Raw genomic sequence first — 27,313 nt, 5'->3', positions numbered from 1 at the left:
TAATGTTGTACTTCAAAAGGAATTAGTTAGGAATGGCGCAGCAAGTAAGCTTGGAAAAATGCTCCAGGATGCAACTTACAGCTGAGTGATTTGTGCGAGCTAATGTCTCTACTCAGTAGATATGCAATAATGCTAAATTCGTAAGTTGTCAAGCTTTAGTCCTTGTACAACTAATAATATACGTGAGGAAATTCTGTTGAAAGAGACAAAAAAACACTTTTTGCAGCAACCACAGATGTAGTTTAATACAGGATGTGGAAACATTCCACGTTTAGCTGTTTCTGCATTTTACCAGTGGCCACGTCCGAGGCACAACGGACCTCAAACAATTGTTCAAATGAAGATCGTAAGTCCACTGCAAAATATCATAATTTATATTAAAATTGGACGCTCATTCAATCTAACAAATCTTAGCCTTTGGTTTTCTATTAAAATAAAGCCGCAAACTACATGAATGACGTATTTCTGGGATAACAAGTTTACTCAAAACTAATGGTGCACCAAATAGTGAGAAAACGCACAAAGCGACAAGTTGTACGCGACACCCGACACAAATGTCTGGGACATAAAGAAGTGCAACGGTTTTTAAAAATGCTGTTTAATTGCATGATTGCTTCCAAAGAATATATAAAGGTCTAATAGTATGCGGATGGGTAAAAAAAATACATCTGTAGAATGTATGATATTTGCAATGGTCGGTATATCAAGAATAGGTGAGGTAGTAATTATATGATATGCTTTAATCTTAGTGTTATACCAACAGGGGTTGGAGACTTGAAGAAAATCCAGATATCCCATTACCCTGAACTGTACCTTCCCAGTAACAAAAACCTCTCGACCGTTAAACTCAGCGTCACCTTCAACTGGACAGTGGAAAGTAAATAGAAATCACAGTCTTTTGAGTACAAATAAACAAACACGACATGCTGCATACGAAGATTTTCAAAGTCATAGGAATTTAACGCATAAAAAAATATACAGTTATTTCAAAGTGGGCAAAGTTATAGTTAAGTGTTTTCTGTGCAATTAAGTATTGAGTGTGGTTTCAAATACCGAAAGAGTTGAGTATTTTGGTTTTTAGATGAGGATTACGATGGTTTTATGTACTGTTTTTTCGACCGGGACAACCACATTGCAGCCAAAGGCGAGTATATCTACATAAATTAGAGAAAGGCTTACTGTACAGCATAGAGTGAACAAGTTTCGTGTGGTTTAAAAACACAAACTTTTGAGAACTAACAATGAAATTCAAATATCGAAATAAGACATCAAGTTGGTCAGTTTGATTCTTTTTTTATAAAAAACCTTCAGGTTGACTCGTGTGCCACAAAACCATTCGAAATAGTCTGCCAAAAACAGTTTGTTACAAATTGTCTTTAGTTTATCAATCTGTTGCAGGCTCGGATTATTACTACGACCTCCACGACCACTACTGCCAATCCATGATAGGCATGAAAATGTGGGTGACGAACGTTAATGGGGATTATGTGGAGTGCCCCTACCAGTGTGAGTCAGTTGATCTACAGGGTTGCAAAAGTGAAGAAATCTGCGTTACAGCCACTTATGTTGATCCGCCCTGTCCAATGGGACAAATAAAGGCCATAATGAAGGTATTTCCGATTACATGCGCAATGCTAGTACTCACCAAATGCCCCAATAATAATTTCCGGATATATGACCAACCATCCTGCCAGACAGGACGATACTGAAATGAGACAACACTCATGATTTCCACATATAGAGTGGTCGACGACAAATGCGACGTTGGATTCGTTTTATTTTCGCGGAATTTATGTCGGTTTTGGTTAACCACCAAATTTGGCACGCCTTTGTTTAAAAAATGGCACGCGTGCTGGTTTCCACCTGAAATGAATATATTAAAAAATTGATTTCCTTATTTGCCTGGTGTTTTAAATGGTATAGTCCGTATTCCACAGCCTACGATGAAAAAACAAAACACGAATTACAACTCAAACCCAACTAATTGTTTGTGTAAGTTTATTTGACCCCAAATGGTTGCTGATTACAGAACCAAACCAACATCACGTTTCCTATCCGATTCGGTCGTTCGTATCATTTTAACATTTTCGGGTACCGTGGAAGACGAGTTTTTGGTAAAACTCAACATAGCAGCGACATCTACCTATTCTGTGGCTATCACCTCATCAACAAGCATCCGGTAGACGAGCAAGCAGCTTACAAGTATTGTCGCAGTGAACAAGTACTCAGTAGTGAGTTGTATTGTTGGACATTTCTTTGGTTTTGAAACGTTTGGTAAAGTGCATGTTACAACAGCCATGACAAGAGAAGATTCCTGCACCAGTTAACGACACAGTGAAGTTTAAGAGTTTATGTCTCATATATTTGTAAATGAAATCCGCTTTTGCGGGATCTAAAGATGCCAAAATACAAAAAAAATCAATTCATTAAACTTTGATGTGCTTCACGCTATTGTAATGATTTCAATACATCTGAAACGAGTTAAGTAATTGGTCCGTGATGCAAAAATTCATATCTTAACCTAGACTTGACATCGTCATCGGGACCACCAATCAACTTCACAATGCTCGAAGCATTCCAAAATCACAAGGACCACACAATAACGGTGATGTTACAATGGCAAGCACCTCATGTCGTAGACAACATTGAAAACCGCTTGCCTGACAAATACTTGGTGTTGTACGAGAATCAAACCGGCTTTCACTCAAAGGCAGTTGAGGTAAAATCCATGTGTAAAAGTTGTTCAGGATTTACAGCATGGTTTGATTGTTAGTTGTGCTCATATGCAAAGAGACCGCAATGGTTCGCATATAGTGTGACCACAACATCCCCTAATGCTGTAGTGCTTCTGTACCCTACTGCATGTATTCTATTACAATGTTAATATATTTGACATGTTAAATATAAACTTGCAGGCCTTGCGAACTCGTTGTATTTGAGTGTCGTTTCTGACATAACAGACCAACAAATGTTTCCTCATTTCGTTAAAGGTGATACCATTTCCTGGTCAAGATGTGTTCACGTACACTTACCGTGGGCTACGCCCGAATAAAACCTACGTGTTCAAGGCATTCACTTACATGAATCTTGGTGATAAGACCTGTCCTGGTGGAGAGACTTGCGAAAACTTTGGAACCGCGGCAGAAATAGAAGAATTCTTTGAAGGTTTGTGCAGACGTTGGCTTAGCTTAAAAACACCTTGAATGATTAAATTCAATTAAAATTATGAAAGAATTGAAAATATATTATCAAAAACCACTGACTAACATAAAGCGTCTGTGTTGGTGGCGGTTGCTGAGGTGAAATTGCTGTAGAAAGTCGTCTTTTCTATTCTGGTATGATGAAATCTTCATTCGCTTACTTCTCCACAGATTGGAACCACCCCTGTCCAATAGACAGAGAAGTGATAGAACGTCATTGCGATCCGCATGCGTTTGGTGAGATCCTGAGCAAAGATCGTTCACGAATAAACTGCACCTGTAAACCTGGCTACAGCGGTGATGGGATTGACCGATCCATTGGGGGAGTCGGTTGCCAAAGTCCCAGTATACAGAATGATGAATTGATGGTTGTCGAGACATTCTATTACGCTAATCTTCACCTTTCCGATCATACAAACCACTCCACCGCAAAACTAAGCGTTACTTACAACTGGACACTGAAGGGTGGGTAGTGTTAATTGTGTATAAGCTGCAGACAGATGATATGTGGGTAATGTTGTTGTGCATTCTCTGCGAAGGTGTCAAGAGAGTCTTACACAGAGTTGTTTCAAAGAATTTCATTTAACTCAGCACACGTCCTATTGCAGACTTTTCATCTTATCGCCGACTGTAAAAAAAATTTAATGAACGGAATTTTGCGGAAACAGTGGCCCTGTCTGCGCTCACTAAAAATCATTATTAGCTCCATCGTTTAAAGATCGATTTGTTTTAGGAGACGATCACGACGGATTCATGTATTGCTTTTTTGACAGTGACGACGATACATTGGCCTACGGCAAGTACCTCAAATCAAAATTTAAAACAAAAAACATTTCAAGGAACATTACAACATATGAAACAACATTTTGTCATGCACAATGTAGCACTTGCTTACGCTTAAGTGGAAATTAGTCACTTGAACTTGATTCGCATTGAATTACTTAGATCGTTAGATCTTTTTAAAGTGCTGCGGAAAGTGCGCATAAACGACAAAGCAGAGAGCATTCGTTTTCATAATCACGCGATGATTTCTACAATCATATTTTGTTTGTAGAAAACGATTATGAGAAGGACGAATACTGCCAGGCGTTGATCGGCATGAAAATGTGGGTCACAAACGTTGAAGGAGAACTTGTGGAGTGCAAATACCCTTGCGAAGCAGAGGACGTGACGAACTGCACAAGCTCGGAAAGTTGCGTTATTGCATTGGAAGATGTGGACCGGCCCTGTCCAATGGGACAGATAAAAACAATCATGAAGGTATAAGAACGTCCAAATGTTAAATTGTAGGTACTTAAAAATTTCTTGTTTCACCCAGCCCAAACAAACACAAAATTGCCCAAAAAAACTACAAAATTGACATAAACATCCTCATAAAGGTGCTGTCTTGGATTCACGTTGGTTCTATACGTTTTACGGTTGTTTTCAGAATCAAACAAATATCACGTTTCCCATCCGGTTCGGTCGCTCCTACACATTCCACATTATGGCTTATAGAGGCCGATGTATAATTGGCGTAGACAGGAATTATGGCCATGACGTGTATCTGTTTTGCGGCTATCACCTCATCAACAAGCATCCTGTCGACGAGCAAGCAGCTTCCGAGTATTGTCGCCGTGAACAAGTACTGAGTAGTGAGTGTACATTTCTTGTTTAGGCTGCAACAATTTATATCTACTACTTTTAAATACTCTTAGAATATATGACCAACGTCTACCATGTCCGCGTTTGTTTGATTACGAAGAACCATGTTCAATATATTTCTAATTTAGACTTGACTTCGTCTTCGGGGCCACCACTAGACTTCACAATGGTCAATTGGTACCGCAACCACACAGACCATACAATAACTGTAGTCTTGCAGTGGACAGCACCTCACATTCTCGATGTTATTACCAACATTTTACCTCCTGAGTATCGTTTGCGCTACATAGTGGATGACGCATACTCAAGACCATTGGTAGTAAGTACACACACGACAACCTACAAAATCTTTCAAGGTCGAAAGTGTTTTTCCATTGAATTCTTCATTAATTACAGTAAACCGTATCGATCTTAGAATACAAGTTGAAATACAAAATGCATTTGTGAAAATAGTACATTTATTCGTACATGTAAAATTTAACCTCGTCGTGGTGAAACCGACCAATTTCTTACATCTGTTTCACTTCGAAAGATCGAAGCGCAGGACGGAGAAACTTCACGTATCAAAAACTACCTCCGAATGCCACATACTTGTTCTCCGTGGTTGCGTACATAGACCTGGATAAAGTTTGTATAGGGAACGACCACTGGTGCCAAAACTATGGAACCCCCGCTTACTTAGAATACTTCTTTGAAAGTTTGAGAATTCGATTCTAAAGATCTAACAAATCATTTCTAATCACGATTTACGTTTCAAAAGTTTTCCAATATATGATATCAGAAGGAAATATGTAACAAATAATCATTATAGCAATAAAAGGCCAGCTAAAGAATACCATCTTAATAATAGTTTCGTGATATCTGTGTCGCAAAGATTACATTTTGATATTGCACTTGGAAAAACTTTTTGTATTTAAGGCTCGTTTCTTGAATTTGCATTAGGTTTCCGGTGAATTTGGTGGTTCTTAAACATTGCTTTATATATTTCAGCCGCTAAATGATCTGGAAAAACTCCAATCAAATCATTCTGTTTAGATTGGGACCCCTGTCCAGTCGACGAAACTGTGAAAGAACGTCACTGCGATCCACATGCATATTGTGAGGTTCTCAGCAACGATCGTTCTATTTTGAACTGCACCTGCAAACCCGGCTACAGTGGTGACGGGGTGGATCAGTTTATTGGCGGGATCGGCTGCAAAGACTACAACGCCTGTCACGGATCTACAGCTAAATGCGCCACGGCTGCAACATGCAAAGACAGGCCAGCACCAAAACTGGGTTATGATTGCTCTTGCGAGTAAGTTAGCTTTCGTTAGCTTTTGTCGCCTATAAGTTAAAACTAAGAGCATTGTTTATACCGAAGCTACGTAAGCACGCACCAACTACTAAGTTATAGTTATATTTTCAACTAATTGATAATAGCAGAAAAACCATATTCCTTAAGGATTTTGATTCTGCGAAAACCATACACGGCATATAACCAAGTAGCGACCATAGGCAATATCGACCAATTATTTTGATCCAACGGTTGTCGGCGGCTAAATAGCAATGTGGATGACATTTTTGTTACAATGCAATATGCACTGAAGTCACAGACCCCGTAAAAGTTTAAGTCGATTAAATTTCCTTTAAATAAACTGCTAATATTCGCTCTCAAAGGAATTCGCTTAACATTGTATAACAACGTTAAAGCGAAGCCCTCTCACCAGACAGTGTCTGGAGCTCAGCATTATTGCTGGCTGTATTGATTTCACATGATTTCCGCTACATTGAGCCAGCTGCACTGTCGGTTGTTCGGTTATGGTGTTACGCAACGGATTGCGACTGCAATGTCACCACAATGCGTTGCATTCACGATTGGCTTGCAAAAGGACAAGACCTTTCTGCCATTAAAAAAAATACATTGGTTTATATTTCTTATTTTAATACTATGTTTCAGTGATCGCCTTCTGTGCATAAATATTCTTTACAGCGAGGGTTACACTGGTGATGGATACAACAGCTGTAGGAATATGAAAAACCCCGTGATCGCTGTTATGGGCACCGCAGGTTTGGCCACTGTGTGTCTTCTGATCTTCTTCGTCATCAGACGTCGACGAGAACGAATGAGAAAGTAAGTTTCCAACACAAATATGTGGGTGGATTACCAAAAGGCACAAGTACATTTTTTTGAATAATTTTGGTTACACACCGTCGATGTCATTGAATGTAGTTGGTGGTATGTAATTCCAATCTGCATTGACAATAGGTAACTTGCAAACACCGTGAATTGATTACTATTGTTGGACAAACCTTTCACAAAAACGATTTTCTGAACGAAAGTTTTTATCTTACGGCCAACAAAGACTCAGTGGCATATTTTGTAATATTGCTTACAAGAGCTGCTATAATATGATGGGTATATTTATATTTGTTGTTGTATAAAGGAGACTCATATTTGACCAATCGCGGTTTGTCGCCGGAGAATCTTTGGCAGACCTGGCGCCTTTTCTAAACTACTCTCAGTTCGAAAACCACCTTCAAATGACCAACATGGGTCCTGTATTTGGACAAAAGTGGGAAATAGATCGCAACAACCTGGCTTTACACGGTTTGCCATTACTTTATATATAGTTTGGAGCAAGAATTTTGCCTTTTTCCAAAAATAACTTTAACGTAAACTGTTCTGAGGTTTAGGATTAAATAAACGTACAACTATCATGGAAACCGCACCGATGAATTCACCTTTGTCATCAAAACCATCAACATTGACACTAACCGCTTACTTAAGACTTTTCTCGGGTTGTGTTTTGACTCGCTCAGGCAATTTAAGATAACGGCTTTCATCACTAAATTTCAGACGTACTCGGAAGGGGAAACTTTGGAGTCGTTTACTGAGCAACCTGGCACGACATTGGATCGAAAAAGGAAGTTGCCGTGAAATCGTTGACAGGTTATTTCAATTCAGTTGCAAAGTACCAGCCGTTAAAAGATTTCCAAAGCTTACTCTGCAAGCCTTGACACGATTTGTGAATAAATTTGTCGGGCATTTACGTAAAAAAATCTAAAGAAAATTGATTTGGTTGTCGGATGCCTTTGTTGCCAGGCACCTGGCAGACATTTAAATATATCGCATATAAGAAACCTGAGGCACAAATCTCCAAGTTTTGCTACAATTGCTATTCAGTGTGACTTGGAGGTAGTTGGCAACAGCAGCCTACATGTTCAGCCAGTTTTACTATTTTACTTGTAGCTTATAGCCTGTTACATTTATTTTCCATTTTGACACGTGGTTGTTATATATTGAAATTTTATAAGATCTTTATTGTATTATTACCAGCAACCGTTACCCCAATCAAACCAGCCTATACCTGAGACACATTTACCAAATTCATGTTCACCGAAAATTTGTAAATCAAATGGCTTTGCTTTCTTGCAGCTCTTCATGCGGATGCATACAGGGAGGATTTCCTGGCTGAAATGGCGCTCCTAATGTCGCTTGGGCCGCACGACTCCATTATGGGGATCATTGGGGTGTGCACGACAAAGCTTGATGCGGACAACGAGTGCGAATCACCATTGTTGGTGACCGCGTACATGAAATATGGGGATTTGCTTCATTTCCTCTGGGATTGCAGGGAGGTTAGGATAGAAATAGTTTCCTTATTTATGACGTCATGCAGGACATTAGTTGCTGACAGCAACGACTCTCTACATAACCTGGCGTCGTACGTGGGATAACGCTGTAAACAGCATGGGTGTTAACATCTTGAGGCAAACAAACGGCTCCTAACCAATACCATTTAAACCACAACGGTCGATCCGCATGATAACCTTTTTGGTGGGCATTAATATCAATAAAATGTCAGGGGGAAAAGGAAACCAAAGATTTCAGGGTTGCAGTGAAATTTTTGCAACCGACAAGGTTGACATTTACACGATCGGGAGGAGTGATCCGCACATATCATGAAAATCCTAATCTCACGTCAGCAAATATGCTGGTACCTACGTAGGAAAATTGGGTTTTCCGATTTTAATCGCTGTAAACCCAGCGATTATAGTGACGTAAAGCTGGAATCCCCGTTGCGTTTCTGCCAGTGGTCAGATCAAAATTCAACGCACAATGCAAACAACGACCAGTCGTCCTCGTGCTTTCAGCACAAGTCAAACCATAATTGAACAATCGCATAACCAAAAAGTATTTTTGGGTTAGGGAAGCTATGGTCCCTACATGTCCCCTAGCTACGCCAATGGATGCTGTCTGCTGTTTTCCATAGTACAGATTTACTGCGCCGGTTCTTTACAGTATTGACCAACCACAAGATACGTAATTTGGTTTGAAGGCATCCAAGAGAAACCAGAATCCAATCTACAACTTCAGTGAGTCCAATCTCTACCAGATTGGGCGACAAATCGCCGGAGGTTTACATTTTCTCGCCTCCTCTAAGATTATTCACGGGGATGTCGCGGCCAGAAACATTTTAGTGGGAGAGGCAAGTATCCCCGAAAACCCAAACGTTCATTTTGCATGGTGTTAAATTGGGCGCAGCTTCATAGCGTTAAAGCTTGCACTACGGTGACTGATTTTATGAGGATTCGAAACTGCATGTAATGGATATTAATTCACAATGTTTTGTCAGTTTCCTATGCGTAAACAACATCCAAACTTTGCAGAACATGCAGTGTAAAATTTCTGACTTTGGTCTGGCCAACGACGTTTACCGCTACGGCATGATCAAGGGCGCCACCGAGCGACGAGTTCCGTTCAAGTGGGTCAGCCCCGAACGGATGATGGGAGGGAAAGTCCCTATTACGTGGCGGAGTGACGTGTAAGTTGTTTATATCATTAGATACAACACACTGGGCCCGTCCTAGAAAATACACAATCAGGCAGACAGTGGAACCCTTTTGGAGAACGGGGTACTTTTAGACCCTGGGTGATTTGGCCTAATCGACCACATAACAAATCGTGCTTTCTTATTTTCAAGGTGGTCTTTCGGCATATTACTTTACGAAATGGTAACAGTGGGTGCCACGCCATACCCTGAAATTGAACAGAGTCATCTCTTTTATTCACTGGAAAAGGGGTACAGGATGCCAAAGCCCACGTCGTGCAACGATCATCTGTAAGTGTTGGAAATTGTGAGCTCATTGCATCAATACGAAATCCTTACTGTAACATTCGTTAATTGAAACATAAAGCACCAGAGGACTATACATGTTGGCATGAGCACATTTGATTAACTTGCTATCATAGTACAGCACGGTCTAGCACGTTTTACGCGTGTATCGAGGGCAGTTAATTTTGGTTTAAAGCTGTTTCAAAAACATAACATTTGTATCACCACTTCATGTTGGCCACAAGTTTAAATGTGTTTATAGATACAAACTCATGCTACAATGTTGGCAGTGGTTGCCAATGAACCGACCGACCTTTGTCAACCTCCAGGAGCAGCTAAGAGATGTAAAAACTGATGGAACAGTGGACCGACAAATCTTGCCAACTGACAGCTTAGATGGAACATGCGGAGACAAGTATTTGGCACCTTGGTCCACTGGCACCAACTTTGAAGTCAACAATACAGAACTTTTCTCACAGTTTAATGGTGATGTTGGACATCAAGCCGGGGTCGATCTCCGTGTTGCTTTTGATAAAATTGTTTGAATAATTGGAGACTAGGGTGGTCAATATCCTACCGAGATACTGTGTGCACAAGAATTTCACGCAAAATCCACAGTAAATTTGCACCTGAATTTTAATTCAACACATAGTCAAATGCACGTACAAGCAATCAGCCAATAATGGCATTTGAGCTGCAGACAGTTGTGCACGCCGATACGACTGATTTCCAAGCGGTTGCTTGACCATGGTGTGTTCTGCTGCGTTTTCGTCTCCGGTAGTTTGGTGCTTGAAGTACAGCTGAGGAAAACACAACCAAACTGAAATTCGACACCCACATTCTGAACAATGGGTTTTGATGAGTGAATGGTGGCAGACACTGAAGGAACAACCGAATTTGCCGTATCGTTAAACATTCAATCTGTGTGTTCGAACGTTAGAGCAGTATATGGGCCCATATTGTGTTTGTTAGTGTGTAGATCAACAGGCAAGGATACAAGTATATATATAGGGTTGGTCAAACCAGCTTAAGCTGTGAGTGAAGACAAATGTTTGAACAGGTTTTCTTAATACACTTTAAGTCAGCGAAGTATGTTAAAAAGCAGAAACTGCGCATACAGTTGATATTTGGAAATTAGTGGCAAAACGTTCAACATCGCATTCATGACAAGGGGCCGAACGGTAAATTAGGTGTTCGTTAACCCAAACAAAAAGATTATTCTGTCTTATATGCAACAAAACGCATACTAATGTGTCTTCACCTTTTCCAAAATTTATTTTTCAGTGCAACGCTTTAAATTGCCATGACACATTCGAATTGCGCAGTGCTCAGAAAATACCCTGAGTTTTAGAACAAGTGGCAGAATGAAACCGACCTTGGAAATACCTTCTGTGTTCAACCCGCAGCCGCAGACCGATACAAGTGACAACATGCTGGCCTGTCTTTGCATATTGCAGCTTTGCTGAAAATAATATTCTCTTCCATGCCTTTGTTTTTTATTGTGTGATGAATATATGCATATACACTGCCAAGAAAATTGGATGTCATTATAACAAGGTGGTTGGGTAAATGAACAACAATACCCCAAGCGCTTGGGCAAAATAAAAAGGCAATACTCTAGTACATTGGTTGAAAGGTTCATTAAAAAGGCAAACAAAGTTTTCACCAAACAACAAATTTTGAGAACCACTGGGCGACAAGGCTGTTGAATATCAATGCAGTCGCTATTTGATGTAGTTGGAGAAATTGTACCCATGTGGTAAACAGACTTGAACAAAAGACTATTCATGCATTACATCTATATTCGTGCTCCTGGAGTTTGTGCAGCTACGCACCTTCGGCTGTATTTCAATTTAATATTACGTTTTTATAAGCAAACTAACAATACATGCTGCCTATGATGCTACATGTTACATGCTACATGCTCCACTGTTTATGTTATGTGATAAAATTCAATTGTATATTCAGCCTGTTGGAACTCGGTTAACTGCATGAGTTGGTCAAACATACTCGAATTATACAAATTCTAAAATATAGTGCGTTTTTGCGTTTCTATTGAGTTGGTAGTATCAGATCTACGCTATGTATTGGTTGCAGTACAATCAAATACCTAGTTATTGTTGCAATATACTTCATGAAACAATTTATCTTTATTGCCCTCCGTCCGGAATCAAGCAACATACACTTTGACACGATGAGTCATGAACAGGGAAAGTCATTAACAATCCAACATCGATGTAATTGGTCAAAGATAAACACTAATCACGACGTGGCAGCGCAGAGCTCGTTTGCATTGTGAGCAAAACCATGGGATTTTACAATTTCCTCAGTTCCAGGTACGAGTAGCGTTGGCTGCACTCCGTTGCGGTTTCGGTACAGTGAGACGAAAAAAGTCACATTTCCAGTTAGAAGCACCACCGCAGACTAATATACAAGTGATAGCTGTTTGCCTGCATGGCTTAGTAACCGTTTTCATATATTGTTGTACTTCAAAATGTATTAGTTAGGAATGGCGCAGTACGTAAGCTTGTAAGCATTCTTCCGGCTGCAACCTATAGCTGAGTGATTTGTACGAGCTAATGTCTCTACTCAGTAGATACCCAATAATGCTAAATCCGTAAGTTGTCAAGCTTTAATCCTTGTACAACTAATAATATACGTGAGGAAATTCTGTTGAAAAAGACAAAAATTTTGTTGAAAGAGATAAAAAACACTTTTTGCAGCAACCACAGATGTAGTTTAATACATGATGTGGAAACATTCCACGTTCAGCTGTTTCTGCATTTTACTAGTGGCCACGTCCGAGGCACAACGGACTGCAAACAATTGTTCAAATGAAGATCGTAAGTCAACTGTAAAATATATGTCATAACTTGTATTGAAGTTGGATGTTCGTTTAATCTAACAAATCTTAGCCTTTGGTTTTCTATTAAAATAAAGCCGCAAAACACATGAATGACGTATTTCTGGGATAACAAGTTTACTCAAAACTAATGGTGCACCAAATAGTGAGAAAACGCACAACGATTGCTATCAAAGAATATAAGGTCTAATAGTATGCGGATGGGTAAAAAATTGCACCTGTAGAATGTCTGCTGATATTTGCAATGGTCGGTATATCAAGAATAGATGAGGTAGTAATTAAATGATATGCTTTAATCTTAGTGTTATACCAACAGGGGTTGGAGACTTGAAGAAAATCCAGATATCCCATTACCCTGAACTGTACCTTCCCAGTAACAAAAACCTCTCGACCGTTAAACTCAGCGTCACCTTCAACTGGACAGTGGAAAGTAAATAGGAATCACAGTCGTTTGAGTACAAATAAACAAACACGACATGCTGCATACGAAGTTTTTCAAAGTCATAGAAATTTAACGCAAAAAAAATTATATACAGTTATTTCAAACTGGGCAAAGTTAAAGTTAGGTGTTTTCTGTGCAATTAAGTATTAAGTGTTGTTTCAAATACCGAAAGATTTGAGTATTTTGGTTTTTAGATGAGGATTACGATGGTTTTATGTACTGTTTTTTTGACCGGGACAACCACATTTCAGCCAAAGGCGAGTATATCTACATCAAATTAGAGAATGGCTTACTGTACAGCACAGAGTGAACAAGTTTCGTGTGGTTTAAAAACACAAACTTTTGAGAACTAACAATGAAATTCAAATATCGAAATAAGACACCAAGTTGGTCAGTTTGAATCTTTTTCAATAAAAGATCTTGAGGAAGACTCGTATGCCACAAAACCATTCGAAATAGTCTGCCTAAAACAGTTTGTTACAAATTGTCTTTAGTTTATCAATCTGTTGCAGGCTCGGATTATTACTATGACCTCCACGACCACTACTGCCAATCCATGATAGGCATGAAAATGTGGGTGACGAACGTTAATGGGGATTATGTGGAGTGCTCCTACCCGTGCGAGTCAGTTGATCTACAGGGTTGCAAAAGTGAAGAAATCTGCGTTACAGCCGCTTATGTTGATCAGCCCTGTCCAATGGGACAAATAAAGGCCATAATGAAGGTATTTCCGATTGCATGAGCAATGCTAGTACTCACCAAATGCCCCAATAATGATTTCCGGATATATGACCAACCATTCTGCCAGACAGGACGATACTGAAATCAGACAACACTCATGATTTTCACATATAGAACGGTCGACGACAAATGCAAAGTTGGATTCGTCTTATTTTCGCGGAATTTACGTCGGTTTAGGTTAACCACCAAATTTGGCACACCTTTGTTTCAAAAATGGCACGCGTGCTGGTTTCCACCTGAAATGAATATATTTTAAAAATTGATTTCCTTACAGTGTTTTAAATGGTATAGTCCGTATTCCACAGCCTACGATGGTAAAACAAAACACGAATTAAAACTCAAACCCAACTAATTGTTTGTGTAAGTTTATTTGACCCCAAATGATTGCTCATTACAGAACCAAACCAACATCACGTTTCCTATCCGATTCGGTCGTTCGTATTATTTTAACATTTTCGGGTACCGCGGAAGACGAATTTTCGGTAAAGCTCTACATAGTAGCGATGTCTACCTATTCTGTGGCTATCACCTCATCAACAAGCATCCAGTAGACGAGCAAGCAGCTTACAAGTATTGTCGCAGTGAACAAGTACTCAGTAGTGAGTTGTATTGTTGGACATTTCTTTGGTTTTGAAACGTTTGGTAAAGTGCATGTTACAACAGCCATGACAAGAGAAGAATCCTGCACCAGTTAACGACACTGTGAAGTTTAAGAGTTTATGTCTCATATTATTTGTAAATGAAATCCGCTTTTGCGGGTTCTAAAGATGCCAAAATACGAAAAAAAAACTATTCATTAAACTTTGATTTGCTTCACGCTATTGTAATGTGTTCAATACATCTGAAACGAGTTAAGTAATTGGTCCGTGATGCAAAAATTCATATCTTAACCTAGACTTGACATCGTCATCGGGACCACCAATCAACTTCACAATGCTCGAAGCATTCCGAAATCACAATGACCACACGATAACGGTGATGTTACAATGGCAAGCACCTCATGTCGTAGACAACATTGAAAACCGCTTGCCTGACAAATACTTGGTGTTGTACGTGAAAGAACCACATCACACCCGCTTTCACTCAAAGGCTGTTGAGGTAAAATCCATGTGTAGAAGTCCTTCAGGATTTACAGCATGGGTTGATTGTTAGTTGTGCTTATATGCAATGAGATCGCAATGGTTCGCATATTGTGTAACCACAACATCCCCTAATGCTGTAGTCTTCTGTGCCCTACTGCATGGATTCTATTACAATGTTAATATATTTGACATGTTAAATATAAACGTGCAGGCCGTGCGAACTCGTTGTATTTGAGTGTCGTTTCTGACATAAAAGACCGACAAGTATTTCCACATTTCGTTAAAGGTGATACCATTTCCTGGTCAAGATGTGTTCACGTACACTTACCGTGGGTTACGCCCGAATAACACCTACGTGTTTAAGGCATTAGCTTACATGAATCTTAATGATAAGACCTGTCCTGGTGGAGAGACTTGCGAAAACTTTGGAACTGCGGCAGAAATAGAAGAATTCTTTGACGGTTTGTGCAGACATTGGCTTAGCTTAAAAACACCTTGAATGAATAATTTCAATTAAAATTATGAAAGAATTGAAAATAAATTATCAAAAACCACTGACTAACATAAAGTGTCTGTGTTGTTGGCGGTTGCTGAGGTGTAATTGCAGTAGAAAGTCGTCTTTTCTATTCTGGTATGATGACATCTTCATTCGCTTACTTTTCCACAGATTGGAATCCCTGCCCAACAGAAAGAGAAGTAAAAGAACGTCATTGCGATCCGCATGCGTTTTGTGAGATCCTCAGCAAAGATCGTTCACGAATAAACTGCACCTGTAAACCTGGCTACAGCGGTGATGGGATTGACCGATCCATTGGGGGAGTTGGTTGCCAAAGTCCCAGTATACAGAATGATGAATTGATGGTTGTCGAGACATACTATTACCCTAATCTTCACCTTTCCGATCATACCAACCACTCGACCGCAAAACTTAGCGTTACTTACAACTGGACAGTGAAGGGTGGGTAGTGTTAATTGTGTATAAGCTGCAGACAGATGCTTATCATATGTGGTAATTTTGTTATGCATTCTCTGCGAAGGTGTCAAGAGAGTCTTACACAGAGTTGTTTCAAAGATTTTCATTTAACTCAGCACACGTCTTATTGCAGACTTTTCATCTGATTGCCGACTGCAAAAAAAAATTTTACTGAACGGTATTTTGCGGAAACAGTGGCCCTGTCTGCGCTCACTAAAAATCATTATTAGCCCCATCGCTTAAACATCGATTTGTTTTAGGAGACGATCACGACGGATTCATGTATTGCTTTTTTGACAGTGACGACGATACATTGGCCTACGGCAAGTACCTCAAATCAAAATTTAAAACAAAAAACATTTCAAGGCACATTACAACATATGAAGCAGGATTTTGTCATTCATAATGCAGCACTTGCTTACGCTTAAGTGGAAATTAATCACTTGAAATTAATTCGCATTGAATTACTTAGATCTTTAGATCCATATTAAGTGCTCATAAACGACAAAGCAGAGAGCCTTCGTTTTTATAATCACGCGATGATGTCTACAACCATATTTTGTTAATAGAAAACGAATATGAGAAGGACGAATACTGCCAGGCGTTGATCGGCATGAAAATGTGGGTCACAAACGTTGAAGGAGAACTTGTGGAGTGCAAATACCCTTGCGAAGCAGAGGACGTGACGAACTGCACAAGCTCGGAAAGTTGCGTTATTGCATTGGAAGAAGTGGACCGGCCCTGTCCAATGGGACAGATAAAAACAATCATGAAGGTATAAGAAGGTCCAAATGTTAAATTGCAAAAAAAATTACATAAAAATTTCTTTAAAATTTCCACCCAGCAAAAAAACACCAAATTGCCCCAAAAAACACAAAATTTACAGAAACATCCTCATAAAGGTGCTGCCTTGGATTCACGTTGCTTCCAAACATTTTACGGTTGTTTTCAGAATCAAACAAATATCACGTTTCCCATCCGGTTCGGTCGCTCCTACACATTCCACATTATGGCTTATAGAGGCCGATGCATGATTGGCATAGACAGGAATTATGGCCATGACGTGTATCTGTTTTGTGGCTATCACCTCATCAACAAGTATCCTGTCGACGAGCAAGCAGCTTCCGAGTATTGTCGCAGTGAACAAGTACTGAGTAGTGAGTGTACATTTCTTGTTTAGGCTGCAACAATTTATATCTACTACTTTTGAATACTCTTAGAATAATATGACCAACGTCTACCATGTCCGCGTTTGTTTGACTACAAAGAACCATATTCAATATATTTGTAATTTAGACTTGACTTCGTCTTCGGGGCCACCACTAGACTTCACAATGGTCAATTGGTACCGCAACCACACAGACCATACAATAACTGTAGTCTTGCAGTGGACAGCACCTCACATTCTCGATGTTATTACCAACAGTTTACCTCCTGAGTATCGTTTGCGCTACATAGTGGATGACGCATACTCAAGACCAATGGTAGTAAGTATACACACGACAACCTATGAAATCATTCAATGCCGAAAGTGTTTTTCCATTGAATACTTCATTAATTACAGTAAACCGTATCGATCTTAGAATACAAGTTGAAATACAAGATGCATTTGTGAAAATAGTACATTTATTCGTACACGTAACATTTAACCTCGTCGTGGTGAAACCGACCAATTTCTTACATCTGTTTCACTTCGAAAGATCGAAGCGCAGGACGGAGAAACTTTGTTCAACTTCACGTATCAAAAACTACCTCCGAATGCCACATACTTGTTCTCCGTGGCTGCGTACATAAACCTGGATAGAGTTTGTATAGGGAACGACCTCTGGTGCCAAAACTATGGATCCCCCGCATACTTTGAATACTTCTTTGAAGGTTTGAGAATTCGATTCTAAAGATCTAACAAATCATTTCTAATCAAGATTTACGTTTCAAAAGTTTTACAATATATGATATCAGAAGGAAATAGGTAACAAATAATCATTATAGCAATAAAAGGCCATAGCTAAAGAATACCATCTTAATAATAGTTTTGTGATATCTGTGTCGCAAAGATTACATTTTGATACTGCACTTGGAAAAACGTTTTTGTAATTAAGGCTCGTTCTTGATTTTGCATTAGGTTCCCGATGCATTTGGTGGTTCTTGAACTCTGCTTTATGTATTTCAGCCGCAAAATGATCTGGAAAAACTTCAATCAAATCATTGTGTTTAGATTGGGACCCCTGTCCCGTCGACGAAACTGTGAAAGAACGTCACTGCGATCCGCATGCATATTGTGAGGTTCTCAGCAACGATCGTTCGATTTTGAACTGCACCTGCAAACCCGGATACAGTGGTGACGGGGTGGATCAGTTCATTGGCGGGACCGGCTGCAAAGACTACAACGCCAGTCACGGATCTACAGCTAAATGTGCCACGACTGCAATATGCAAAGACAGGCCAGCACCCGAACTAGGTTATGATTGCTCTTGCGAGTAAGTTAGCTTTCTTTAGCTTTTCTGTGCATGACATATTAAGAACATAAACGACATCGAGCAGTTTCTATAAAGCCAAGGGATGTCGTCTGCTATATTAGCAGTGTGGATGACATATTTAAAACCATCCCATATACACTTTGATGCAAATTCACCACAATGAGTTGCATTCAAGGCCGCTCTTTTGTTTATATTCCTAACAAATTGTTTTGTTTTCAATTTGAATACTAAATAACGCTTCAAAGATTGCCATATAAGCATAAATATTCTTTACAGCGAGGGTTACACCGGTGATGGATACAACAGCTGTAGGAAAATGATAAACCCCGTGATCGCTGTTCTTGTGACCGTATGTGTGGTTACTGTGTGTCTTCTTATGTTCTTCGTCATCAGACGTCGACGAGAACGAATGAGAATGTAAGTTTCCAACACAAATATGTGGGTGGTTTACTAAAAGGCAGAAGTCGATTTTTTGAATAATTTTGTTTACAGACCGTCGATGTCATTGAATGTAGCACGTGAAGAAATCCCACTCTGCATTGACAATGAGTAACTTGGAACCTTCGTGGACGGAATTCCATTCCTAAATAAACTTTTCACAAGGATGTGTTTTTTTCCTGTTGTCGAACACATAGACCTTTGCTGAAAATTATATTCTTTTTCATGCCTTTGTTTATTATTGTATAATGAATATATGCCTATACACTGCCAACGAAATTGGATATTATTATGACGAGTTGGTTGGGTAAATGAAAGGTTCACTAAAAAGGCAAACAACGTTTTCAGCAAACAATAAATTTTAGTAAACTGTTTCAACAAAAAATTGTTCAAAACCTCAGCTTTGTCGCAGGTCAAACAACATACCTCGTCGCAGAAAATGTAATATTTGACTCGAAAACAAAACAAATAGTAACTGTTCATGCATTACCTCTATATTAGCGCCCCAGGACTTTTTGCAGCGGCGCATCCCCCGACAGAGTTTCAATTTAACATTACGTTTTTATAAGCAAACTAACAAGACATGCTGCATATGGTGCTACATGCTCCACTGTTTATGTTATGTGATAAAACTCAATTGTACATTCAGCCTGTTGGAACTCGGTTAACTGCATGAGTTTGTCAAACATATTGGAATTATACAAATTCTAAAGTATAATGCGTTTTTGCATTTTTATTGAGTTGGTAGCATCAGATCTACGTTATGTATTGGTTGCAGTACAATCAAATACCTAGTAATTGTTGCAATATACTTCATGAGACAATTTATTTTTAATGCCCTCCGTCCGGAACCAAGCAACATACTCTTTGACACGATAAGTCATGAACAGGGAAAGTCATTAACAGTCCAACATCGATGTAATTGGGCAAAGATAAACACTAATCACGACGTGGCAGCGCAGAGCTCGTTTGCATTGTGAGCAAAACCATGGGATTTCACCATTTCCTCAGTTCCAGGTACGAGTAGCGTTGGCTGCACTCCGTTGCGGTTTCGGTACAGTGAGACGAAAAAAGACACGTTTCCAGTTAAAAGCGCCACCGCAGACAAGTATACCAGTGATAGCTGTTTGCCTGCATGGCTTAGTAAACGTTTTCATATAATGTTGTACTTTAAAACGTGTTAGTTAGGAATGGCGCAGCAAGTAAGCTTGGAAAAATGCTCCCGGCTGCAACTTACAGCTGAGTGATTTGCACGGGCTAATATCTCTACTCAGTAGATATGCAATGATGGTAAATCCGTAAGTTGTCAAACTTTAATCCTTACAACTACATAATATACGTTCGGAAATTCTGTTGAAAGAGACAAAAAACACTTTTTGCAGCAACCACAGATGTAGTTTAATACATGATGTGGAAACATTCCACGTTCAGATGTCTCTGCATTTTGCTAGTGGCCACGTCCGAGGCACAACAAACTGCAAACAATTGTTCAAATGAAGATCGTAAGTCCACTGCAAAATATCAGAATTGATAAAATAAATTGGACGCTCATTTAATCTAACAAATCTTAGCATTTGCTTTTCTATTAAAATAAAGCCGCAAACTACATGAATGACATATTTCTGGGATAACAAGTTTACTCAAAACTAATGGTGGACCAAATAGTGAGAAAACGCACAAAGCGACAAGTTGTACGCGACATCCGACACAAATGTCTGAGACATAAAGAAGTGCAACGGTTTCAAAAATGCTGTTTAATTGCATGATTGCTTTCAAAGAATATATAAAGGTCTAATAGTATGCGGATGGGTAAAAAATTGCACCTGAAGAATGTCTGCTGATATTTGCAATGGTCGGTATATCAAGAATAGGTGAGGTAGTAATTATATCATATGCTTTAATCTTAGTGTTATACCAACAGGGGTTGGAGACTTGAAGAAAATCCAGATATCCCATTACCCTGAACTGTACCTTCCCAGTAACAAAAACCTCTCGACCGTTACACTTAGCGTCACCTTCAACTGGACAGTGGAAAGTAAACAGAAATCACAGCTTTTGAGTACAAATAAACAAACACGACATGCTGCATACGAAGTTTTTAAGTCATAGGAATTTAATGCAATCCTGGTTTCAATAAAATATACAGTTGTCTTAAACAGGGCAAAGTTATAGTTAAGTGTTTTCTGTGCAATTAAGTGTTGAGTGTGGTTTCAAATAACGAAAGAGTTGAGTATTTTGGTTTTTAGATGAGGATTACGATGGTTTTATGTACTGTTTTTTCGACCGGGACAACTACATTTCAGCCAAAGGCGAGTATATCTACATAAATTAGAGAATGGCTTACTGTACAGCACAGAGTGAACAAGTTTCGTGTGGTTAAAAAACACAAACTTTTGAGAACTAACAATCAAATTCAAATATCGAAATAAGACATCAAGTTGGTCAGTTTGAATCTTTTTTAATAAAACATCTTGAGGAAGACTCGTATGCCACAAAACCATTCGAAATAGTCTGCCAAAAACAGTCTGTTACAAATTGTGTTTAGTTTATCAATCTGTTGCAGGCTCGGATTATTACTACGACCTCCACGACCACTACTGCCAATCCATGATAGGCATGAAAATGTGGGTGACGAACGTTAATGGGGATTATGTGGAGTGCTCCTACCCGTGTGAGTCAGATGATCTACAGGGTTGCAAAATTGAAGAAATCTGCGTTACAGCCGCTTATGTTGATCAGCCCTGTCCAATGGGACAAATAAAGGCCATAATGAAGGTATTTCCGATTACATGAGCAATGCTAGTACTCACAAAATGCCCCAATAATAATTTCCGGATATATGACCAACCATCCTGCCAGACAGGACGATACTGAAATCAGACAATACTGATTTTCACATATAGAATGGTCGACGACAAATGCAACGTTAGATTCGTCTTATTTTCGCGGAATTTATATCGGTTTTGGTTAACCACCAAATTTGGCATGCCTTTGTTTCAAAAATGGCACGCGTGCTGGTTTCCACCTGAAATGAATATATTTTAAAAATTGATTTCCTTTTTTGCCTGGTGTTTTAAATGGTATAGTCCGTATTCCACAGCCTACGATGAAAAAACGTGCAAAACACGAATTACAACTCAAACCCAACTAATTGTTTGTATAAGTTTATTTGACCCCAAATGGTTGCTTATTACACAACCAAACCAACATCACGTTTCCTATCCGATTCGGTCGTTCGTATTATTTCAACATTTTCGGGTACCGCGGAAGACGAATTTTCGGTAAAGCTCTACATAGTAGCGACATCTACCTATTCTGTGGCTATCACCTCATCAACAAACATCCAGTAGACGAGCAAGCAGCTTACAAGTATTGTCGCAGTGAACAATATACAACTCAGTAGTGAGTTGTATATTGTTGGAAATTTCTTTGGTTTTCAAACGTTTGGTAAAGTGCATGTTATAACAGCGATGACAAGAGAAGAATTTTGCACCAGTTAACGACACAGTGAAGTTTAAGAGTTTATGTCTCGTATTATTTGTGAATGAAATCCGCTTTTGCGGGTTCTAAAGATGCCAAAATGCAAAAAATTTATTAAATTTTGACTTGCTTGACGCTATTGTAATGTGTTCAATACATATGAAACGAGTTAAGTACTTGGTCCGTGATGCAAAAATTCATATTTTAATCTAGACTTGACATCGTCATCGGGACCACCAATCAACTTCACAATGCTCGAAGCATTCCGAAATCACAATGACCACACGATAACGGTGATGTTACAATGGCAAGCACCTCATGTCGTAGACAACATTGAAAACCGCTTGCCTGACAAATACAAGGTGTTGTACGTGAAAGAACCACATCACACCCGCTTTCACTCAAAGGCAGTTGAGGTAAAATCCATGTGTAGAAGTCCTTCAGGATTTACAGCATGGTTTGATTGTTGGTTGTGCTTATATGCAATGAGACCGCAATGGTTCGCATATTGTGTAACCACAACATCCCCTAATGCTGTAGTGCTTCTGTACCCTACTGCACGTGTTCTATTACAATGTCAATATATTTGACATGTTAAATATAAACGTGCAGGCCGTGCGAACTCGTTGTATTTGAATGTCGTTTCTGACATAACAGACCGACAAATATTTCCACATTTCGTTAAAGGTGATACCATTTCCTGGTCAAGATGTGTTCACGTGCACTTACCGTGGGCTACGCCCGAATAACACCTACGTGTTTAAGGCATTAGCTTACATGAATCTTAATGATAAGACCTGTCCTGGTGGAGAGACTTGCGAAAACTTTGGAACTCCGGCAGAAATAGAAGAATTCTTTGACGGTTTGTGCAGACATTGGCTTAGCTTGAAAACACCTTGAATGATTAAATTCAATTGAAATTATGAAAGAATTGAAAAAATAAATTATCAAAAACCACTGACCAACATAAGGTGTCTCTGTTGGTGGCGGTTGCTGAGGTGTGATTGTTGTAGAAAGTCGTCTTTTCTATTCTGGTGTGATGAAATTACTTTTCCACAGATTGGAACCCCTGTCCAATAGACACAGAAGTAAAAGAACGTCATTGCGATCCGCATGCGTTTTGTGAGATCCTGAGCAAAGATCGTTCACGAATAAACTGCACCTGTAAACCTGGCTACAGCGGTGATGGGATTGACCGATCCATTGGGGGAGTTGGTTGCCAAAGTCCCAGTATAAAGAATGATGAATTGATGGTTGTCGAGACATTCTATTACCCTAATCTTCACCTTTCCGATCATACCAACCACTCGACCGCAAAACTTAGCGTTACTTACAACTGGACAGTGAAGGGTGGGTAGTGTTAATTGTGTATAAGCTGCAGACAGATGCTGATCATATGTGGGTAATTTTGTTATGCATTCTCTGCGAAGGTGTCAAGAGAGTCTTACACAGAGTTGTTTCAAAGATATTCATTTAACTCAGCACACATCTTATTGCTCACTGTAAAAAATATTTACTGAACGGTATTTTGCGGAAACAGTGGCCCTGTCTGCTCTCACTAAAAATCATTATTAGCTCTATCGCTTCAACACCAATTTGTTTTAGGAGACGATCACGACGGATTCATGTATTGCTTTTTTGACAGTGACGACGATACGTTGGCCTACGGCAAGTACCTCGAATCAAAATTTAAAACAAAAAACATTTCAAGGCACATTACAACATATGAAACAACATTTTGTCATGCACAATGTAGCACTTGCTTACGCGTAAGTGGAAATTAGTCACTTGAAATTGATTCGCATTGAATTACTTAGATCGTTAGATCTACATAAAGTGCTGCGGAAAGTTCGCATAAACGACAAAGCATAGAACCTTCGTTTTTTATCACGCGATGAGGTCTACAACCATATTTCGTTAACAGAAAACGAATATAAGAAGGACGAATACTGCGAAGCGTTGATCGGCATGAAAATGTGGGTCACAAACGTTGACGGAGATCTTGTGGAGTGCAAATACCCTTGCGAATCAGAGGACGTGACGAACTGCACAAGCTCGGAAAGTTGCGTTACTGCATTGGACGAAGTGGACCGGCCATGTCCAATGGGACAGATAAAAACAATCATGAAGGTATGAGAACGTCCAAATGTTAAATTACAGGTACTTAAAAATTTCCACCCAGCGAAAAAAAACACAAAATTGCCCAGAAAACTACAAAATTTACATGAACATCCTCATAAAGGTGCTGTCTTGGATTCACTTTGGTTCTAGACATTTTACGGTTGTTTTCAGAATCAAACAAATATCACGTTTCCCATCCGGTTCGGTCGTTCCTACACATTCCACATTATGCCTTATAGAGGCCGATGTATAATTGGCGTAGACAGGAATCATGGCCATGACGTGTATCTGTTTTGTGGCTATCACCTCATCAACAAGCATCCTGTCGACGAGCAAGCAGCTTCCGAGTATTGTCGCAGTGAACAAGTACTGAGTAGTAAGTGTACATTTCTTGTTTAGGCTGCAAGGATTTATATTTTCAAGACCAAATTGTATCTTGTAATTATATTTTCAAAACTGGAGCACAAAAAGGCTTACTGGTAATTTTAATTACCTTTAAATATTCAATAATATGACCAACGTCTACCATGTCTGCATTTCTTTACCACAAAGAACGCGTACCACATTCAATACATTTGTAATTTAGACTTGACTTCGTCTTCGGGGCCACCACTAAACTTCACTATGGTCGATTGGTACCGCAACCACTCAGACCATACAATAACTGTAGTCTTGCAGTGGAAAGCACCTCACATTCTTGATGTTATCACCAACAGTTTACCTCCTGAGTATCGCTTGCGCTACGTAATGGATCATACATTCTCAAAACTATTGGTAGTAAGTACACACACGACAACCTATGAAATCATTCAATGTCGAAAGTGTTTTTCCAATGAATTCTTCATTAATTCAAAAGGAGTAACAGACAATCACACCAGTATAAGATCTTTGTTTAAGAATTCGACAAAAGGCATCTTCAATTTCTGTCTGAAAATAGAATAGCAATAAAAAATTAAATTAATTACTTAAAACCACAACAAAAACAAAAACAACAACAAAATTAATCCACAGTAAGTCCACTTACTGGCTACCACGACAAAAAACAAAGCGATTAAAACGATAAAAAAATCTACTTTCTACGACAGAAATTGAAGATGCCATTAGGCGAAATTAATGTTTCTTAAATAAAGATCTTATACTGGTGTGATCGTCTGTTACTTCTTTTGGAGCCCTAGGAATATTACATTGATTTGTAACGGCAGATCCGTCACATTTCTGATGTTTTTTTTCTATTTGTTCGTACATGTAACGTTTAGCTTCGTCATGGTGAAACCGACCAATTTTTTACATCTGTTCACTTCGAAAGATCAAAGCGCAGGACGGAGAAACTTTGTTCAACTTCACGTATCAAAAACTACCTCCGAATGCCACATACTTGTTCCTCGTGACTGCGTACATACACCTGGATAAAGTTTGTATTGGGAACGACCACTGGTGCCAAAACTATGGATCCCCCGCATACTTGGAATACTTCTTTGAAGGTTTGAGAATTCGATTCTGAAGATCTAACAAATCATTTCTAATCACGATTTACGTTTCAAAAGTTTTCCAATATATGATATCAGAAGGAAATAGGTAACAAATAATCATTATAGCAATAAAAGGCCAACTAAAGAATACCCGCTTAAAAATAGTTTTGTGACATCTGTGTCGCAAAAATTACATTTTGATACTTTAGTTGGAAAAACGTTTTTGTATTTAAGGTTTGTTTCTTACTTTTTGCATTTGGTTCTCGATGCATTTGGTGGTTCTTGAACTCTGCTTTATATATTTCAGCCGCAAAATGATCAGGAAAAACTTCATTCAAATCATTCTGTTTAGATTGGGATCCCTGTCCAGTCGACGAAACTGTGAAAGAACGTCACTGCGATCCGCATGCATATTGTGAGGTTCTCAACAACGATCGTTCTATTTTGAATTGCACCTGCAAACCCGGCTACAGTGGTGACGGGGTGGATCAGTTCATTGGCGGGATCGGCTGCAAAGACTACAACGCCTGTCACGGATCTACAGCTAAATGTGCCACGACTGCAATATGCAAAGACAGGCCAGCACCCGAACTAGGTTATGATTGCTCTTGCGAGTAAGTTTCAGAACTATTTCGTTAGATTTTCTGTGCATGACATATTAAGAACATGAACGACATCGAGCAGTTTCTTTAAAGCCAAAGGATGTCGTCTTCTATATTATCAGTGTGGATGGCATATTTAAAACCATCCCATCTACACTTTGATCACAGTGCCCGCAGAAATGAAAATTGATCACAATTCCGTTTAAAAACAGCTACTTGCACAAACACATTTACGCAACGTTGCATTAAAATGCCTAAACCAAAGGCAATCTAGCTTGGCATTATAGCTGGCTGTATATTGTTTTTGTCATGATTTCGCCACATTCAGTCAGCAGCAATATTGGTTCCAAGCAGTTGTTCGGTCGTGGTGTAACGCATCGGATTGCGACTGCAAATTCACCACAATGAGTTGCATTCTTTTGTTTCTATTCCTAACAAATTGTTTTTTCTTTAATTTGAATAACGCTGCAAAGATTGCCATTTTGTTTACAGACCGTCGATGTCATTGCATGCAGCACGTGAAGAAATCCCACTCTGCATTGACAATGAGTAACTTGGAACCTCAGTGGATGGAATTCCATTCCTGAATAAACTTTTCACAAGGATGTTTTTTTTCTGTTGTCGAACACATGGACCTTTGCTGAAAATTATATTCTTTTTCATGCCTTTGTTTATTATTGTA

General features: G+C 39.2%; 1 pseudogene; it reads left to right on the top strand.

The window, feature by feature from the left end:
- Nucleotides 1-691: 691 nt before the first annotated feature.
- LOC145895461 (uncharacterized) lies at nt 692-11,419 on the top strand (annotated as a pseudogene).
- Nucleotides 11,420-27,313: the final 15,894 nt, after the last annotated feature.

This window comes from Ascidia mentula, chromosome 3 (assembly GCF_947561715.1).
Source record: "Ascidia mentula chromosome 3, kaAscMent1.1, whole genome shotgun sequence".
Lineage (NCBI taxonomy): Eukaryota > Metazoa > Chordata > Ascidiacea > Phlebobranchia > Ascidiidae > Ascidia > Ascidia mentula.
This window is presented reverse-complemented; position numbering and strand designations above follow the sequence as displayed.